This window comes from Schistocerca nitens, chromosome 9 (assembly GCF_023898315.1).
Source record: "Schistocerca nitens isolate TAMUIC-IGC-003100 chromosome 9, iqSchNite1.1, whole genome shotgun sequence".
NCBI lineage: Eukaryota > Metazoa > Arthropoda > Insecta > Orthoptera > Acrididae > Schistocerca > Schistocerca nitens.
The window spans coordinates 455,715,281-455,736,153 of record NC_064622.1 but is presented as its reverse complement, the minus strand read 5'-3'; positions in this window follow the sequence as shown (position 1 = coordinate 455,736,153).

Sequence of the window (20,873 nt, the reverse complement as noted above, 5' to 3'; positions counted from 1 at the left end):
AATTAAATGCAAATGGCACAGTGCCGACTTAAGTACAAGAAGTCTGAGTCTTCTTACTGTCTATGTTTTGATCCTTTCCTGTGAGACAAGTTTTAGATTCCGATGTTTCACTTCAGGTTTACTCTATCCCTTGGACCTTCACATTGACGATGAAACACAGAAAGAGCATCGGAATTAAATGCAAAGGGCACAGTGCACACTTAAGTATAAGAAGACTTACTCTCGCTAGTGTCAATGATTTGAGCCTTTCCTGTGAGATCAGTTTTAGATTCCGATGCTTCACTTCAGGTTTACTGTATCTCTTGGACCTTCATACTCACGATGAAACACAGAAATAGCATGGGAATTAAATGCAAATGGCACAGTGCCGACTTAAGTATAAGAAGACTTACTCTCGCTAGTGTCAATGATTTGAGCCTTTCCTGTGAGACCAGTTTTAGATTCCGATGCTTCACTTCAGGTTTACTGTATCCCTTGGACCTTCACATTCACAATGAAACACAGAAATGGCATCGGAATTAGATGCAAATGCCACAGTGCCGACTTAAGTATAAGGAGTCTGACTCTTCTTACTGTCTATGTTTTGATCCTTTCCTGTGAGACAAGTTTTAGATTCCAATGCTTCACTTCAGGTTTACTCTATCCCTTGGACCTTCAAATTGACGATGAAACACAGAAATAGCATCGGAATTAAATGCAAATGGCACAGTGCCGACTTAAATATAAGAAGACTTACTGTCCTTTGTGTCAATGATTTGAGCATTTCCTGTGAGACCAGTTTCAGATTCCGATGCTTCACTTCAGGTTTACTGTATCCCTTGGACCTTCACATTCACGATGAAACACAGAAATGGCATCGGAATTAAATACAAATGGCACAGTGCCGACTTAAATATAAGAAGACTTACTGTCCTTTGTGTCAATGATTTGAGCCTTTCCTGTGAGACCAGTTTTAGATTCCGATGCTTCACTTCAGGTTTACTGTATCCCTTGGACCTTCACATTCACGATGAAACACAGAAATGGCATCGGAATTAAATGCAAATGGCACAGTGCCGACTTAAGTATAAGAAGACTTAGTCTCCTTAGTGTCAATGATTTGAGCCTTTCCTTTGAGACCAGTTTTAGATGCCGATGCTTCACTTCAGGTTTACTGTATCCCTTGGACCTTCACATTCACGATGAATCACAGAAATGGCATCGGAATTAAATGCAAATGTCACAGTGCCGACTTAAGTACAAGAAGTCTGAGTCTTCTTACTGTCTATGTTTTGATCCTTTCCTGTGAGACCAGTTTTAGATTCCGATGCTTCACTTCAGCTTTACTGTATCCCTTGGACCTTCACATTCACGATGAAACACAGAAATGGCATCGGAATTAAATGCAAATGGCACAGTGCCGACTTAAATATAAGAAGACTTACTGTCCTTTGTGTCAATGATTTGAGCCTTTCCTGTGAGACCAGTTTTAGATTCCGATGCTTCACTTCAGGTTTACTGTATCCCGTGGACCTTCACATTGACGATGAAACACAGAAATAGCATCGGAATTAAACGCAAATGGCACAGTGCCGACTTAAGTATAAGAAGACTTACTCTCCTTAGTGTCAATGATTTGAGCCTTTCCTGTGAGACCACTTATAGATTCCGATGCTTCACTTCAGGTTTACTGTATCCCTTGGACCTTCACATTCACAATGAAACACAGAAATGGCATCGGAATTAGATGCAAATGGCACAGTGCCGACTTCAGTACAAGAAGTCTGACTCTTCTTACTGTCTATGTTTTGATCCGATCCTGTGAGACAAGTTTTAGATTCTGATGCTTCACTTCAGGTTTACTGTATCACTTGGACCTTCACATTGACGATGAAACACAGAATTAGCATCGGAATTAAATGCAAATGGCACAGTGCACACTTAAGTATAAGAAGACTTACTCTCGCTAGTATCAATGATTTGAACCTTTCCTGTGAGACCAGTTTTAGATTCCGATGCTTCACTTCAGATTTACTGTATCCCTTGGACCTTCACATTCACGATGAAGCACAGAAATGGAATCGGAATTAAATGCAAATGGCACAGTGCCGACTTAAATATAAGAAGACTTAATCTCCTCAGAGTCAATGATTTGAGCCTTTCCTGTGAGACCAGTTTTAGATTCCGATGCTTCACTTCAGGTTTACTGTAGCCCTTGGACCTTCACATTGACGATGAAACACAGAAATGGCATCGGAATTAAATGCAAATGGCACAGTGCCGACTTAAGTACAAGAAGTCTGACTCTTCTTTCTGTCTATGTTTTGAGCCTTTCCTATGAGTCCAATTATAGATCCGATCCTTCACATCAGGTTTACTGTATCCCTTGGACCTTCAAATTGACGATGAAACACAGAAATTTCATGGGAATGAAATTCAAAATGCACAATGCCGACTTAAGTATAAGAAGACTTACACTCCTTAGTGTCAATGATTTGAGCATTTCCTGTGAGACCAGTTTTAGATTCCGATGCTTCACTTCAGGTTTACTGTATCCCTTGGACCTTCACATTGACGATGAAACACAGAAATAGCATAGGAATTTAATGCAAATGGCACAGTGCCGACTTAAGTATACGAAGACTTACTCTCGCTAGTGTCAATGATTTGAGAATTTCCTGTGAGACCAGTTTTAGATTCCGATGCTTCACTTCAGGTTTACTGTATCCCTTGGACCTTCACATTCACGATGAAACACAGAAATGGCATCGGAATTAAATGCAAATGGCACAGTGCCGACATAAGTATTAGAAGACATACTCTCCTTAGTGACAATGATTTGAGCCTTTCCTTTGAGACCAGTTTTAGATTCCGATGCTTCACTTCAGGTTAGTGTGTCCCTTGGACCTTCGCATTCACGATGAATCACAGAAATGGCATCGGAATTAAATGCAAATGGCACAGTGCCGACTTAAGTAAAAGAAGTCAGACTCTCCTTACTGTCTATGCTTTGATCCTTTCCTGTGAGACCTGTTTTAGATTGTGATTTTTCACTTCAGGTTTACTGTATCCCTTGGACCCTGACATTCACGATGAAACACAGAAATGGCATCGGAATTAAATGCAAATGGCACAGTGCCGACTTAAGTACAAGAAGTCTGACACTTCTTACTGTCTATGTTTTGATCCTTTCCTGTGAGACCAGTTTTAGATTCCGATGCTTCAATTTAGTTTTACTGTATCCCTTGGACTTTCACATTGACGATGAAACACAGAAATGGCATCGGAATTAAATGCAAATGGCACAGTGCCGACTTAAGTACAAGAAGTCTGACACTTCTTACTGTCTATGTTTTGAGCCTTTCCTGTGAGACCAATTATAGATCCGATCCTTCACGTCAGGTTTACTGTATCCCTTAGACCTTCAAATTGACGATGAAACACAGAAATTGCATGGGAATGAAATTCAAAATGCACAATGCCGACTTAAGTGTAAGAAGACTTACTCTCCTTAGTGTCAATGATTTGAGCCTTTCCTGTGAGACAAGTTTTAGATTCCGATGCTTCACTTCAGGTTTACTGTATCCCTTGGACATTCACATTCTCAATGAAACACAGAAATGGCATCGGAATTAGATGCAAATGGCACAGTGCCGACTTAAGTACAAGAAGTCTGACTCTTCTTACTGTCTATGTTTAGATCCTTTCCTGTGACACCAGTTTTAGATTCCGATGCTTCACTTCAGGTTTACTGTATCCCTTGGACCTTCACATTGACGATGAAACACAGAAATGGCATCGGAATTAAATTCAATTGGCACAGTGCCGACTTAAGTACAAGAAGTCTGACTCTTCTTAATGTCTATGTTTTGATCCTTTCCTGTGAGACCAGTTTTAGATCCCGATGCTTCTTTTCAGGTTTACTGTATCCCTTGGACCTTCACATTCACAATGAAACACAGAAATGGCATCGGAATTAGATGCAAATGGCACAGTGCCGACTTAAGTACAAGAAGTCTGACTCTTCTTACTGTCTATGTTTAGATCCTTTCCTGTGACACCAGTTTTAGATTCCGATGCTTCACTTCAGGTTTACTGTATCCCTTGGACCTTCACATTGACGATGAAACACAGAAATGGCATCGGAATTAAATTCAATTGGCACAGTGCCGACTTAAGTACAAGAAGTCTGACTCTTCTTAATGTCTATGTTTCGATCCTTTCCTGTGACACCAGTTTTAGATTCCGATGCTTCACTTCAGGTTTACTGTATCTCTTGGACCTTCATATTCACGATGAAACACAGAAATAGCATCGGAATTAAATGCAAATGGCACAGTGCCGACTTAAGTATAAGAAGACTTACTCTCCTTAGTGTCAATGATTTGAGCCTTTCCTGTGAGACCAGTTTTAGATTCCAATGCTTCACTTCAGGTTTACTGTATCCCTTGGACATTCACATTCACGATGAAACACAGAAATGGCATCGGAATTAAATGCAAATGGCACAGTGTCGACTTAAGTACAACAAGTCTGACTCTTCTTACTGTCTCTGTTTTGATCCTTTCCTGTGACACCAGTTTTAGATTCCGATGCTTCACTTCAGGTTTACTGTATCCCTTGGACCTTCACATTGACGATGAAACACAGAAATAGCATCGCAATTAAATGCAAATGGCACAGTGCCGACTTAAGTATAAGAAGACTTACTCTCCTTAGTGTCAATGATTTGAGCCTATCCTGTGAGACCAGTTTTAGATCCCGATGCTTCACTTCAGGTTTACTGTATCCCTTGGACCTTCACATTCACAATGAAACACAGAAATGGCATCGGAATTAGATGCAAATGGCACAGTGCCGACTTAAGTACAAGAAGTCTGACTCTTCTTACTGTCTATGTTTTGAGCCTTTCCTGTGAGACCAATTATAGATCCGATCCTTCACATCAGGTTTACTGTATCCCTTGGACCTTCAAATTGACGATGAAACATAGAAATTGCATGGAAATGAAATTCAAATTGCACAATGCCAACTTAAGTATAAGAAGACTTACTCTCCTTAGTGTCAATGATTTGAGCCTTTCCTGTGAGACCAGTTTTAGATTCCGATGCTTCACTTCAGGTTTACTGTATCCCTTGGACCTTCACATTCACGATGAAACACAGAAATGGCATCGGCATTATACGCAAATGGCACAGTGCCGACTTAAGTATAAGAAGACTTACTCTCCTTAGTGTCAATGATTTGAGCCTTTCCTGTGAGACCAGTTTTAGATTCCGATGCTTCACTTCAGGTTTACTGTATCCCTTGGACCTTCACATTGACGATGAAACACAGAAATGGCAACGGAATTAAATGCAAATGACACAGTGCCGACTTAAGTACAAGAAGTCTGACTCTTCTTACTGTCTATGTTTTGATCCTTTCCTGTGAGACCAGTTTTAGATTCCGATGCTTCACTTTAGGTTTACTGTATCCCTTGGACTTTCACATTGACGATGAAACACAGAAATGGCATCGGAATTAAATGCAAATGGCACAGTGCCGACTTAAGTACAAGAAGTCTGACTCTTCTTACTGTCTATGTTTTGAGCCTTTCCTGTGAGACCAATTATAGATCCGATCCTTCACATCAGGTTTACTGTATCCCTTGGACCTTCAAATTGACGATGAAACATGGAAATTGCATGGGAATGAAATTCAAATTGCACAATGCCAACTTAAGTATAAGAAGACTTACTCTCCTTAGTGTCAATGATTTGAGCCTTTCCTGTGAGACCAGTTTTAGATTCCGATGCTTCACTTCAGGTTTACTGTATCCCTTTCACCTTCACATTCACGATGAAACACAGAAATGGCATCGGAATTAAATCCAAATGGCACAGTGCCGACTTAAGTATAAGAAGACTTACTCTCCTTAGTGTCAATGATCTGAGCCTTTCCTTTGAGACCAGTTTTAGATTCCGATGCTTCACTTCAGGTTTACTGTATCCCTTGGACCTTCACATTCACGATGAATCACAGAAATGGCATCGGAATTAAATGCAAATGGCACAATGCCGACTTAAGTACAACAAGTCTGACTCTTCTTACTGTCTATGTTTTGGTCCTTTCCTGTGAGACCAGTTTTAGATTCCGATGCTTCACTTCAGCTTTACTGATTCCCTTGGACCTTGATATTCACGATGAAACACAGAAATGGCATCGGAATTAAATGCAATTGGCACAGTGCCGACTTAAGTACAATAAGTCTGACTCTTCTTACTGTCCATGTTTTGATCCTATCCTGTGACACCAGTTTTAGATTCCGATGCTTCACTTCAGGTTTACTGTATCCCTTGGACCTTCACATTGACGATGAAACACAGAAATAGCATCGGAACTAAACGCAAATGGCACAGTGCCGACTTAAGTATAAGAAGACTTACTCTCCTTAGTGTCAATGATTTGAGCCTTTCCTGTGAGAACAGTTATAGATTCCGATGCTTCACTTCAGGTTTACTGTATCCCTTGGACCTTCACATTCACAATGAAACACAGAAATGGCATCGGAATTAGATGCAAATGGCACAGTGCCGACTTAAGTACAAGAAGTCTGACTCTTCTTACTGTCTATGTTTTGATCCTTTCCTGTGAGACAAGTTTTAGATTCCGATGCTTCACTTCAGGTTTACTGTATCCCTTGGACCTTCACATTGACGATGAAACACAGAATTAGCATCGGAATTAAATGCAAATGGCACAGTGCACACTTAAGTATAAGAAGACTTACTCTCCTTAGTGTCAATGATCTGAGCCTTTCCTGTGAGACCAGTTTTAGATTCCGATGCTTCACTTCAGGTTTACTGTATCCCTTGGACCTTCACATTGACGATGAAACACAGAATTAGCATCGGAATTAAATGCAAATGGCACAGTGCACACTTAAGTATAAGAAGACTTACTCTCCTCAGAGTCAATGATTTGAGCCTTTCCTTTGAGACCAGTTTTAGATTCCGATGCTTCACTTCAGGTTAGTGTGTCCCTTGGACCTTCACATTCACGATGAATCACAGAAATGGCATCGGAATTAAATGCAAATGGCACAGTGCCGACTTAAGTACAAGAAGTCTGACTCTTCTTACTGTCTATGTTTTGATCCTTTCCTGTGAGACCAGTTTTGGATTCCGATGCTTCACTTCAGCTTTACTGATTCCCTTGGACCTTGACATTCACGATGAAACACAGAAATGGCATCGGAATTAAATGCAAATGGCACAGGGCCGACTTAAGTACAAGAAGTCTGACTCTTCTTACTCTCTATGTTTTGAGCCTTTCCTGTGAGACCAATTATAGATCCGATCCTTCACGTCAGGTTTACTGTATCCCTTAGACCTTCAAATTGACGATGAAACACAGAAATTGCATGGGAATGAAATTCAAAATGCACAATGCCGACTTAAGTGTAAGAAGACTTACTCTCCTTAGTGTCAATGATTTGAGCCTTTCCTGTGAGACCAGTTTTAGATTCCGATGCTTCTCTTCAGGTTTACTGTATCCCTTGGACCTTCACATTCACGATGAAACACAGAAATGGCATCGGAATTAAATGCTAATGGCACAGTGCCGACTTAAGTACAACAAGTCTGACTCTTCTTACTGTCTCTGTTTTGATCCTTTCCTGTGACACCAGTTTTAGATTCCCATGCTTCACTTCAGGTTTACTGTATCCCTTGGACCTTCACATTGACGATGAAACACAGAAATAGCATCGCAATTAAATGCAAATGACACAGTGCCGACTTAAGTATAAGAAGACTTACTCTCCTTAGTGTCAATGATTTGAGCCTTTCCTGTGAGACCAGTTTTAGATTCCGATGCTTCACTTCAGGTTTACTGTATCCCTTGGACCTTCACATTCACAATGAAACACAGAAATGGCATCGGAATTAGATGCAAATGGCACAGTGCCGACTTAAGTACAAGAAGTCTGACTCTTCTTACTGTCTATGTTTTGATCCTTTCCTGTGACACCAGATTTAGATTCCGATGCTTCACTTCAGGTTTACTGTATCCCTTGGACCTTCACATTGATTTTGAAACACAGAAATAGCATCGGAATTAAATGCAAATGGCACAGTGCCGACTTAAGTACAAGAAGTCTGACACTTCTTACTGTCTATGTTTTGATCCTTTCCTGTGAGACCAGTTTTAGATTCCGATGCTTCACTTTAGGTTTACTGTATCCCTTGGACTTTCACATTGACGATGAAACACAGAAATGGCATCGGAATTAAATGCAAATGGCACAGTGCCGACTTAAGTACAAGAAGTCTGACACTTCTTACTGTCTATGTTTTGATCCTTTCCTGTGAGACCAGTTTCAGATTCCGATGCTTCACTTTAGGTTTACTGTATCCCTTGGACTTTCACATTGACGATGAAACACAGAAATGGCATCGGAATTAAATGCAAATGGCACAGTGCCGACTTAAGTACAAGAAGTCTGACTCTTCTTTCTGTCTATGTTTTGAGCCTTTCCTGTGAGACCAATTATAGATCCGATCCTTCACGTCAGGTTTACTGTATCCCTTAGACCTTCAAATTGACGATGAAACACAGAAATTGCATGGGAATGAAATTCAAAATGCACAATGCCGACTTAAGTGTAAGAAGACTTACTCTCCTTAGTGTCAATGATTTGAGCCTTTCCTGTGAGACCAGTTTTAGATTCCGATGCTTCTCTTCAGGTTTACTGTATCCCTTGGACCTTCACATTCACGATGAAACACAGAAATGGCATCGGAATTAAATGCTAATGGCACAGTGCCGACTTAAGTACAACAAGTCTGACTCTTCTTACTGTCTCTGTTTTGATCCTTTCCTGTGACACCAGTTTTAGATTCCCATGCTTCACTTCAGGTTTACTGTATCCCTTGGACCTTCACATTGACGATGAAACACAGAAATAGCATCGCAATTAAATGCAAATGACACAGTGCCGACTTAAGTATAAGAAGACTTACTCTCCTTAGTGTCAATGATTTGAGCCTTTCCTGTGAGACCAGTTTTAGATTCCGATGCTTCACTTCAGGTTTACTGTATCCCTTGGACCTTCACATTCACAATGAAACACAGAAATGGCATCGGAATTAGATGCAAATGGCACAGTGCCGACTTAAGTACAAGAAGTCTGACTCTTCTTACTGTCTATGTTTTGATCCTTTCCTGTGACACCAGTTTTAGATTCCGATGCTTCACTTCAGGTTTACTGTATCCCTTGGACCTTCACATTGACGATGAAACACAGAAATAGCATCGGAATTAAATGCAAATGGCACAGTGCCGACTTAAGTATAAGAAGACTTACTCTCGCTAGTGTCAATGATTTCAGCCTTTCCTGTGAGATCAGTTTTAGATTCCGATGCTTCACTTCAGGTTTACTGTATCCCTTGACCTTCACATTCACGATGAAACACAGAAATGGCATCGGCATTATACGCAAATGGCACAGTGCCGACTTAAGTATAAGAAGACTTACTCTCCTTAGTGTCAATGATTTGAGCCTTTCCTGTGAGACCAGTTTTAGATTCCGATGCTTCACTTCAGGTTTACTGTATCCCTTGGACCTTCACATTGACGATGAAACACAGAAATGGCAACGGAATTAAATGCAAATGACACAGTGCCGACTTAAGTACAAGAAGTCTGACTCTTCTTACTGTCTATGTTTTGATCCTTTCCTGTGAGACCAGTTTTAGATTCCGATGCTTCACTTTAGGTTTACTGTATCCCTTGGACTTTCACATTGACGATGAAACACAGAAATGGCATCGGAATTAAATGCAAATGGCACAGTGCCGACTTAAGTACAAGAAGTCTGACTCTTCTTACTGTCTATGTTTTAGCCTTTCCTGTGAGACCAATTATAGATCCGATCCTTCACATCAGGTTTACTGTATCCCTTGGACCTTCAAATTGACGATGAAACATGGAAATTGCATGGGAATGAAGTTCAAATTGCACAATGCCAACTTAAGTATAAGAAGACTTACTCTCCTTAGTGTCAATGATTTGAGCCTTTCCTGTGAGACCAGTTTTAGATTCCGATGCTTCACTTCAGGTTTACTGTATCCCTTTCACCTTCACATTCACGATGAAACACAGAAATGGCATCGGAATTAAATGCAAATGGCACAGTGCCGACTTAAGTATAAGAAGACTTACTCTCCTTAGTGTCAATGATCTGAGCCTTTCCTTTGAGACCAGTTTTAGATTCCGATGCTTCACTTCAGGTTTACTGTATCCCTTGGACCTTCACATTCACGATGAATCACAGAAATGGCATCGGAATTAAATGCAAATGGCACAATGCCGACTTAAGTACAACAAGTCTGACTCTTCTTACTGTCTATGTTTTGGTCCTTTCCTGTGAGACCAGTTTTAGATTCCCATGCTTCACTTCAGCTTTACTGATTCCCTTGGCCCTTGATATTCACGATGAAACACAGAAATGGCATCGGAATTAAATGCAATTGGCACAGTGCCGACTTAAGTACAATAAGTCTGACTCTTCTTACTGTCCATGTTTTGATCCTATCCTGTGACACCAGTTTTAGATTCCGATGCTTCACTTCAGGTTTACTGTATCCCTTGGACCTTCACATTGACGATGAAACACAGAAATAGCATCGGAACTAAACGCAAATGGCACAGTGCCGACTTAAGTATAAGAAGACTTACTCTCCATAGTGTCAATGATTTGAGCCTTTCCTGTGAGAACAGTTATAGATTCCGATGCTTCACTTCAGGTTTACTGTATCCCTTGGACCTTCACATTCACAATGAAACACAGAAATGGCATCGGAATTAGATGCAAATGGCACAGTGCCGACTTAAGTACAAGAAGTCTGACTCTTCTTACTGTCTATGTTTTGATCCTTTCCTGTGAGACAAGTTTTAGATTCCGATGCTTCACTTCAGGTTTACTGTATCCCTTGGACCTTCACATTGACGATGAAACACAGAATTAGCATCGGAATTAAATGCAAATGGCACAGTGCACACTTAAGTATAAGAAGACTTACTCTCCTTAGTGTCAATGATCTGAGCCTTTCCTGTGAGACCAGTTTTAGATTCCGATGCTTCACTTCAGGTTTACTGTATCCCTTGGACCTTCACATTGACGATGAAACACAGAATTAGCATCGGAATTAAATGCAAATGGCACAGTGCACACTTAAGTATAAGAAGACTTACTCTCCTCAGAGTCAATGATTTGAGCCTTTCCTTTGAGACCAGTTTTAGATTCCGATGCTTCACTTCAGGTTAGTGTGTCCCTTGGACCTTCACATTCACGATGAATCACAGAAATGGCATCTGAATTAAATGCAAATGGCACAGTGCCGACTTAAGTACAAGAAGTCTGACTCTTCTTACTGTCTATGTTTTGATCCTTTCCTGTGAGACCAGTTTTGGATTCCGATGCTTCACTTCAGCTTTACTGATTCCCTTGGACCTTGACATTCACGATGAAACACAGAAATGGCATCGGAATTAAATGCAAATGGCACAGGGCCGACTTAAGTACAAGAAGTCAGACTCTTCTTACTGTCTATGTTTTGATCCTTTCCTGTGAGACCAGTTTTAGATCCGATGCTTCACTTCAAGTTTACTGTATCTCTTGGACCTTCACATTCACGATGAAACACAGAAATAGCATCGGAATTAAATGCAAATGGCACAGTGCCGACTTAAGTACAAGAAGTCTGACTCTTCTTACTGTCTATGTTTTGATCTTTTCCTGTGACACCAGATTTAGATTCCGATGCTTCACTTCAGGTTTACTGTATCCCTTGGACCTTCACATTGATTTTGAAACACAGAAATAGCATCGGAATTAAATGCAAATGGCACAGTGCCGACTTAAGTACAAGAAGTCTGACACTTCTTACTGTCTATGTTTTGATCCTTTCCTGTGAGACCAGTTTTAGATTCCGATGCTTCACTTTAGGTTTACTGTATCCCTTGGACTTTCACATTGACGATGAAACACAGAAATGGCATCGGAATTAAATGCAAATGGCACAGTGCCGACTTAAGTACAAGAAGTCTGACTCTTCTTTCTGTCTATGTTTTGAGCCTTTCCTGTGAGACCAATTATAGATCCGATCCTTCACGTCAGGTTTACTGTATCCCTTAGACCTTCAAATTGACGATGAAACACAGAAATTGCATGGGAATGAAATTCAAAATGCACAATGCCGACTTAAGTGTAAGAAGACTTACTCTCCTTAGTGTCAATGATTTGAGCCTTTCCTGTGAGACCAGTTTTAGATTCCGATGCTTCTCTTCAGGTTTACTGTATCCCTTGGACCTTCACATTCACGATGAAACACAGAAATGGCATCGGAATTAAATGCAAATGGCACAGTGCCGACTTAAGTACAACAAGTCTGACTCTTCTTACTGTCTCTGTTTTGATCCTTTCCTGTGACACCAGTTTTAGATTCCGATGCTTCACTTCAGGTTTACTGTATCCCTTGGACCTTCACATTGACGATGAAACACAGAAATAGCATCGCAATTAAATGCAAATGACACAGTGCCGACTTAAGTATAAGAAGACTTACTCTCCTTAGTGTCAATGATTTGAGCCTTTCCTGTGAGACCAGTTTTAGATTCCGATGCTTCACTTCAGGTTTACTGTATCCCTTGGACCTTCACATTCACAATGAAACACAGAAATGGCATCGGAATTAGATGCTAATGGCACAGTGCCGACTTAAGTACAAGAAGTCTGACTCTTCTTACTGTCTATGTTTTGATCCTTTCCTGTGACACCAGTTTTAGATTCCGATGCTTCACTTCAGGTTTACTGTATCCCTTGGACCTTCACATTGACGATGAAACACAGAAATAGCATCGGAATTAAATGCAAATGGCACAGTGCCGACTTAAGTATAAGAAGACTTACTCTCGCTAGTGTCAATGATTTCAGCCTTTCCTGTGAGATCAGTTATAGATTCCGATGCTTCACTTCAGGTTTACTGTATCCCTTGACCTTCACATTCACGATGAAACACAGAAATGGCATAGGCAATATATGCAAATGGCACAGTGCCGACTTAAGTACAAGAAGACTTACTCTCGCTAGTGTCAATGATTTGAGCCTTTCCTGTGAGTCCAGTTTTAGATTCCGATGCTTCACTTCAGGTTTACTGTATCCGTTGGACCTTCACATTCACGATGAAACACAGAAATGGCTTCGGAATTAAATGCAAATGGCACAGTGCCGACTTAAATATAAGAAGACTTACTGTCCTTTGTGTCAATGATTTAAGCCTTTCCTGTGAGACCAGTTTTAGATTCCGATGCTTCACTTCAGGTTTACTGTATCCCTTGGACCTTCACATTCACGATGAAACACAGAAATGGCATCGGAATTAAATGCAAATGGCACAGTGCCGACTTAAGTATAAGAAGACTTACTCTCCTTAGTGTCAATGATTTGAGCCTTTCCTTTGAGACCAGTTTTAGATTCCGATGCTTCACTTCAGGTTAGTGTGTCCCTTGGACCTTCACATTCACGATGAATCACTGAAATGGCATCGGAATTAAATGCAAATGGCACAGTGCCGACTTAAGTACAAGAAGTCTGACTCTTCTTACTGTCTATGTTTTGATCCTTTCCTGTGAGACCAGTTTTAGATTCCGATGCTTCACTTCAGCTTTACTGATTCCCTTGGACCTTGACATTCACGATGAAACACAGAAATGGCATCGGAATTAAATGCAATTGGCACAGGGCCGACTTAAGTACAAGAAGCCTGACTCTTCTTACTGTCTATGTTTTGAACCTTTCCTGTGAGACCAGTTTTAGATTCCGATGCTTCACTTCAAGTTTACTGTATCTCTTGGACCTTCACATTCACGATGAAACACAGAAATAGCATCGGAATTAAATGCAAATGGCACAGTGCCGACTTAAGTATAAGAAGACTTACTCTCGCTAGCGTCAATGATTTGAGCATTTCCTGTGAGACCAGTTTTAGATTCCGATGCTTCACTTCAGGTTTACTGTATCCCTTGGACCTTCACATTGACGATGAAACACAGAAATGGCATCGGCATTATACGCAAATGGCACAGTGCCGACTTAAGTACAAGAAGTCTGACACTTCTTACTGTCTATGTTTTGAACCTTTCCTGTGAGACCAGTTTTAGATTCCGATGCTTCACTTTAGGTTTACTGTATCCCTTGGACTTTCACATTGACGATGAAACACAGAAATGGCATCGGAATTAAATGCAAATGGCACAGTGCCGACTTAAGTACAACAAGTCTGACTCTTCTTACTGTCTCTGTTTTGATCCTTTCCTGTGACACCAGTTTTAGATTCCGATGCTTCACTTCAGGTTTACTGTATCCCTTGGACCTTCACATTGACGATGAAACACAGAAATAGCATCGGAATTAAATGCAAATGGCACAGTGCCGACTTAAGTATAAGAAGACTTACTCTCGCTAGTGTCAATGATTTCAGCCTTTCCTGTGAGATCAGTTTTAGATTCCGATGCTTCACTTCAGGTTTACTGTATCCCTTGACCTTCACATTCACGATGAAACACAGAAATGGCATAGGCAATATATGCAAATGGCACAGTGCCGACTTAAGTACAAGAAGACTTACTCTCGCTAGTGTCAATGAAATGAGCCTTTCCTGTGAGACCAGTTTTAGATTCCGATGCTTCACTTCAGGTTTACTGTATCCGTTGGACCTTCACATTCACGATGAAACACAGAAATGGCATCGGAATTAAATGCAAATGGCACAGTGCCGACTTAAATATAAGAAGACTTACTGTCCTTTGTGTCAATGATTTAAGCCTTTCCTGTGAGACCAGTTTTAGATTCCGATGCTTCACTTCAGGTTTACTGTATCCCTTGGACCTTAACATTGACGATGAAACACAGAAATGGCATCGGAATTAAATGCAAATGACACAGTGCCGACTTAAGTACAAGAAGTCTGACTCTTCTTACTGTCTATGTTTTGATCCTTTCCTATGAGACCAGTTTTAGATTCCGATGCTTAACTTTAGGTTTACTGTATCCCTTGGACTTTCACATTGACGATGAAACACAGAAATGGCATCGGAATTAAATGCAAATGGCACAGTGCCGACTTAAGTACAAGAAGTCTGACACTTCTTACTGTCTATGTTTTGAACCTTTCCTGTGAGACCAGTTTTAGATTCCGATGCTTCACTTTAGGTTTACTGTATCCCTTGGACTTTCACATTGACGATGAAACACAGAAATGGCATCGGAATTAAATGCAAATGGCACAGTGCCGACTTAAGTACAACAAGTCTGACTCTTCTTACTGTCTCTGTTTTGATCCTTTCCTGTGACACCAGTTTTAGATTCCGATGCTTCACTTCAGGTTTACTGTATCCCTTGGACCTTCACATTGACGATGAAACACAGAAATAGCATCGGAATTAAATGCAAATGGCACAGTGCCGACTTAAGTATAAGAAGACTTACTCTCGCTAGTGTCAATGATTTCAGCCTTTCCTGTGAGATCAGTTTTAGATTCCGATGCTTCACTTCAGGTTTACTGTATCCCTTGACCTTCACATTCACGATGAAACACAGAAATGGCATAGGCAATATATGCAAATGGCACAGTGCCGACTTAAGTACAAGAAGACTTACTCTCGCTAGTGTCAATGAAATGAGCCTTTCCTGTGAGACCAGTTTTAGATTCCGATGCTTCACTTCAGGTTTACTGTATCCGTTGGACCTTCACATTCACGATGAAACACAGAAATGGCATCGGAATTAAATGCAAATGGCACAGTGCCGACTTAAATATAAGAAGACTTACTGTCCTTTGTGTCAATGATTTAAGCCTTTCCTGTGAGACCAGTTTTAGATTCCGATGCTTCACTTCAGGTTTACTGTATCCCTTGGACCTTAACATTGACGATGAAACACAGAAATGGCATCGGAATTAAATGCAAATGACACAGTGCCGACTTAAGTACAAGAAGTCTGACTCTTCTTACTGTCTATGTTTTGATCCTTTCCTATGAGACCAGTTTTAGATTCCGATGCTTAACTTTAGGTTTACTGTATCCCTTGGACTTTCACATTGACGATGAAACACAGAAATGGCATCGGAATTAAATGCAAATGGCACAGTGCCGACTTAAGTATAAGAAGACTTACTCTCCTTAGTGTCAATGATTTGAGCCTTTCCTGTGACACCAGTTTTAGATTCCGATGCTTCACTTCAGGTTTACTGTATCCCTTGGACCTTCACATTGACGATGAAATACAGAAATAGCATCGGAACTAAACGCAAATGGCACAGTGCCGACTTAAGTATAAGAAGACTTACTCTCCTTAGTGTCAATGATTTGAGCCTTTCCTGTGAGAACAGTTTTAGATTCCGATGCTTCACTTCAGGTTTACTGTATCCCTTGGACCTTCACATTCACGATGAAACACAGAAATGGCATCGGAATTAAATGCAAATGGCACAGTGCCGACTTAAGTATAAGAAGACTTACTCTCCTTAGTGTCAATAATTTGAGCCTTTCCTTTGAGACCAGTTTTAGATTCCGATGCTTCACTTCAGGTTAGTGTGTCCCTTGGACCTTCACATTCACGATGAATCACAGAAATGGCATCGGAATTAAATGCAAATGGCACAGTGCCGACTTAAGTACAAGAAGTCTGACTCTTCTTACTGTCTATGTTTTGATCCTTTCCTGTGAGACCAGTTTTAGATTCCGATGCTTCACTTCAGCTTTACTGATTCCCTTGGACCTTGACATTCACGATGAAACACAGAAATGGCATCGGAATTAAATGCAATTGGCACAGGGCCGACTTAAGTACAAGAAGCCTGACTCTTCTTACTGTCTATGGTTTGATCCTTTCCTGTGAGACCAGTTTTAGATTCCGATGCTTCACTTCAAGTTTACTGTATCTCTTGGACCTTCACATTCACGATGAGACACAGAAATAGCATCGGAATTAAATGCAAATGGCACAGTGCCGACTTAAATATAAGAAGACTTACTGTCCTTTGTGTCAATGATTTAAGCCTTTCCTGTGAGACCAGTTTTAGATTCCGATGCTTCACTTCAGGTTTACTGTATCCCTTGGACCTTAACATTGACGATGAAACACAGAAATGGCATCGGAATTAAATGCAAATGACACAGTGCCGACTTAAGTACAAGAAGTCTGACTCTTCTTACTGTCTATGTTTTGATCCTTTCCTGTGAGACCAGTTTTAGATTCCGATGCTTAACTTTAGGTTTACTGTATCCCTTGGACTTTCACATTGACGATGAAACACAGAAATGGCATCGGAATTAAATGCAAATGGCACAGTGCCGACTTAAGTATAAGAAGACTTACTCTCCTTAGTGTCAATGATTTGAGCCTTTCCTGTGACACCAGTTTTAGATTCCGATGCTTCACTTCAGGTTTACTGTATCCCTTGGACCTTCACATTGACGATGAAATACAGAAATAGCATCGGATCTAAACGCAAATGGCACAGTGCCGACTTAAGTATAAGAAGACTTACTCTCCTTAGTGTCAATGATTTGAGCCTTTCCTGTGAGAACAGTTTTAGATTCCGATGCTTCACTTCAGGTTTACTGTATCCCTTGGACCCTCACATTCACGATGAAACACAGAAATGGCATCGGAATTAAATGCAAATGGCACAGTGCCGACTTAAGTATAAGAAGACTTACTCTCCTTAGTGTCAATAATTTGAGCCTTTCCTTTGAGACCAGTTTTAGATTCCGATGCTTCACTTCAGGTTAGTGTGTCCCTTGGACCTTCACATTCACGATGAATCACAGAAATGGTATCGGAATTAAATGCAAATGGCACAGTGCCGACTTAAGTACAAGAAGTCTGACTCTTCTTACTGTCTATGATTTGATCCTTTCCTGTGAGACCAGTTTTAGATTCCGATGCTTCACTTCAGCTTTACTGATTCCCTTGGACCTTGACATTCACGATGAAACACAGAAATGGCATCGGAATTAAATGCAATTGGCACAGGGCCGACTTAAGTACAAGAAGCCTGACTCTTCTTACTGTCTATGGTTTGATCCTTTCCTGTGAGACCAGTTTTAGATTCCGATGCTTCACTTCAAGTTTACTGTATCTCTTGGACCTTCACATTCACGATGAAACACAGAAATAGCATCGGAATTAAATGCAAATGGCACAGTGCCGACTTAAGTATAAGAAGACTTACTCTCGCTAGCGTCAATGATTTGAGCATTTCCTGTGAGACCAGTTTTAGATTCCGATGCTTCACTTCAGGTTTACTGTATCCCTTGGACCTTCACATTGACGATGAAACACAGAATTAGCATCGGAATTAAATGCAAATGGCACAGTGCACACTTAAGTATAAGAAGACTTACTCTCCTCAGAGTCAATGATTTGAGCCTTTCCTTTGAGACCAGTTTTAGATTCCGATGCTTCACTTCAGGTTAGTGTGTCCCTTGGACCTTCACATTCACGATGAATCACAGAAATGGCATATGAATTAAATGCAAATGGCACAGTGCCGACTTAAGTACAAGAAGTCTGACTCTTCTTACTGTCTATGTTTTGATCCTTTCCTGTGAGACCAGTTTTAGATTCCCATGCTTCACTTCAGCTTTACTGATTCCCTTGGACCTTGACATTCACGATGAAACACAGAAATGGCATCGGAATTAAATGCAAATGGCACAGGGCCGACTTAAGTACAAGAAGTCTGACTCTTCTTACTGTCTATGTTTTGATCCTTTCCTGTGAGACCAGTTTTAGATCCGATGCTTCACTTCAAGTTTACTGTATCTCTTGGACCTTCACATTCACGATGAAACACAGAAATAGCATCGGAATTAAATGCAAATGGCACAGTGCCGACTTAAGTATAAGAAGACTTACTCTCCCTAGTGTCAATGATTTGAGCCTTTCCTGTGAGACCAGTTTTAGATTCCGATGCTTCACTTCAGATTAACTGTATCCCTTGGACCTTCACATTCACGATGAAACACAGAAATGGCATCGGAATTAAATGCAAATGGCACAGTGCCGACTTAAGTACAGGAAGTCTGACACTTCTTACTGTCTATGTTTTGATCCTTTCCTGTGAGACCAGTTTTAGATTCCGATGCTTCACTTTAGGTTTACTGTATCCCTTGGACTTTCACATTGACGATGAAACACAGAAATGGCATCGGAATTAAATGCAAATGGCACAGTGCCGACTTAAGAACAAGAAGTCTGACTCTTCTTACTGTCTATGTTTTGAGCCTTTCCTGTGAGACCAATTATAGATCCGATCCATCACGTCAGGTTTACTGTATCCCTTAGACCTTCAAATTGACGATGAAACACAGAAATTGCATGGGAATGAAATTCAAAATGCACAATGCCGACTTAAGTGTAAGAAGACTTACTCTCCTTAGTGTCAATGATTTGAGCCTTTCCTGTGAGACCAGTTTTAGATTCGGATGCTTCACTTCAGGTTTACTGTATCCCTTGGACCTTCACATTCACGATGAAACACAGAAATGGCATCGGAATTAAATGCAAATGGCACAGTGCCGACTTAAGTACAACAAGTCTGACTCTTCTTACTGTCTCTGTTTTGATCCTTTCCTGTGACACCAGTTTTAGATTCCGATGCTTCACTTCAGGTTTACTGTATCCCTTGGACCATCACATTGACGATGAAACACAGAAATAGCATCGCAATTAAATGCAAATGGCCCAGTGCCGACTTAAGTATAAGAAGACTTACTCTCCTTAGTGTCAATGATTTGAGCCTTTCCTGTGAGACCAGTTTTAGATTCCGATGCTTCACTTCAGGTTTACTGTATCCCTTGGACCTTCACATTCACAATGAAACACAGAAATGGCATCGGAATTAGATGCAAATGGCACAGTGCCGACTTCAGTACAAGAAGTCTGACTCTTCTTACTGTCTATGTTTTGAGCCTTTCCTGTGAGACCAATTATAGATCCGATCCATCACGTCAGGTTTACTGTATCCCTTAGACCTTCAAATTGACGATGAAACACAGAAATTGCATGGGAATGAAATTCAAAATGCACAATGCCGACTTAAGTGTAAGAAGACTTACTCTCCTTAGTGTCAATGATTTGAGCCTTTCCTGTGAGACCAGTTTTAGATTCCGATGCTTCACTTCAGGTTTACTGTATCCCTTGGACCTTCACATTCACGATGAAACACAGAAATGGCATCGGAATTAAATGCAAATGGCACAGTGCCGACTTAAGTACAACAAGTCTGACTCTTCTTACTGTCTCTGTTTTGATCCTTTCCTGTGACACCAGTTTTAGATTCCGATGCTTCACTTCAGGTTTACTGTATCCCTTGGACCTTCACATTGACGATGAAACACAGAAATAGCATCGCAATTAAATGCAAATGGCCCAGTGCCGACTTAAGTATAAGAAGACTTACTCTCCTTAGTGTCAATGATTTGAGCCTTTCCTGTGACACCAGTTTTAGATTCCGATGCTTCACTTCAGGTTTACTGTATCCCTTGGACCTTCACATTGACGATGAAACACAGAAATAGCATCGGAATTAAATGCAAATGGCACAGTGCCGACTTAAGTATAAGAAGACTTACTCTCGCTAGTGTCAATGATTTCAGCCTTTCCTGTGAGATCAGTTTTAGATTCCGATGCTTCACTTCAGCTTTACTGTATCCGTTGGACCTTCACATTCACGATGAAACACAGAAATGGCATCGGAATTAAATGCAAATGGCACAGTGCCGACTTAAATATAAGAAGACTTACTGTCCTTTGTGTCAATGATTTAAGCCTTTCCTGTGAG